Genomic DNA, 1481 nt, shown 5'->3' on the forward strand with positions numbered 1-1481 from the left:
GTTTCTGTGGAATTTGCTCAGTAAGTGGTGTTCAAAATGTGTTCCAACAGACCCATATTCAGGCCACATTTTCAGGCCAACCCTGGATTATATATTGTAAATTTCCATTTAGATTCACTGACTTGTTAATGCTTCAATTACTTACCGGTAATTGCATTACTCTGAGTCCTACTCCCTCGCTTCCCTTACTTACAGAATGAGGCATCCCTGCCTCACCAGACACCCGTACCCACGTGATTTGTCACGTGGGGACTATATATAGCCCCCAGCCCCCTCATACCTCCTGTAATACCACACAGATCGAAACCATACCAAAAGGTTGGCCTGGACCATCAGGGAGGGAGGGAGGGATGTAAGTAAGGGAAGCGAGGGAGTAGGACTCAGAGTAATGCAATTACCGGTAAGTAATTGAAGCATTACCTCATCGTCCCTCCCTCGCTTCCCTTCCTTACAGAATGAGATGTACAAAGCCAAACAGGACAACCAAAGAAGGTATGCAAAAAACAGGTTTATTAAAAAACACAGAAGACCAGGGGAAAAACCACTATTCAGGAATCATAGTGGAAAGAACCCTGTGTCCAAACACATCAGCACAGTCAACCTCCTGGCCAATCCTGTAATGAGAGGCAAAGGTCAGCGGGGAAGCCCAGGTGGCAGCCCGGCAGATTTCCGAAATGGAAGCTCCTTGGACCTCCGCACAGGAAGCAGCCATGGAGCGAGTGGAACAACCCTGAACCCCCAAAGGAGAAAGGTGTCCCCCCTCTTTGTATGCCAAAGAAATCAGAGAACGAACCCAACGACTCAAGGAAGGAGTAGAAGGACGCAAACCCCTATTCACAGGACCAAAATTAACAAAAAGGGAATCCGAGAGACGGAAAGGAGCGACCCGCTCCAAATAGACCAGGAGAGCCCTCCTAACATCTAAAGAGTGAAGCCGCACCTCAGACTCCGAGGACGGGGAACCAAAAAAGGAAGGAAGAACCAACTCCTGATCCCTGTGGAATTGAGAGTCCACCTTAGGACGAAAGGAAAGAATAGGTCGCAACACGATCCTGTCATCAAAAACCCGAAAAAAAGGGTGTTTGGAAGAAAGAGCACCCAGTTCACTCAGGCGGCGAGCAGATGAAATGGCCACCAAAAAGAAAGTCTTGAAGGACAACAGGCGCAGATCCACAGAAACCAACGGCTCAAAGGGAGATGACATCAAGGCGTCCAAGACCAGAGAAAGATCCCAGGTCGGAAAATGCCGCCGAGGGGTAGGAAGAACGTTACTCAAACCCTTAAAAAGGCGACTGACCAACCCCTCAGAATCCGAGAGATTGCCCCAAGAGCTCCTAAACGTCCTAATCGCAGCCCACTGTAAACGAAGGGAAGACACCTTCAAGCCCAAGGAAGCACCCTCCTGAAGAAACAGCATCACCTCAAACAAAGAAGAGGAAGAGGGGTCCAAACCTTTGACAAGACACCACCGACTGAAAGAA

Source organism: Lissotriton vulgaris, chromosome 1_1, assembly GCF_964263255.1.
Source record: "Lissotriton vulgaris chromosome 1_1, aLisVul1.2, whole genome shotgun sequence".
In the NCBI taxonomy this organism is placed as follows: domain Eukaryota; kingdom Metazoa; phylum Chordata; class Amphibia; order Caudata; family Salamandridae; genus Lissotriton; species Lissotriton vulgaris.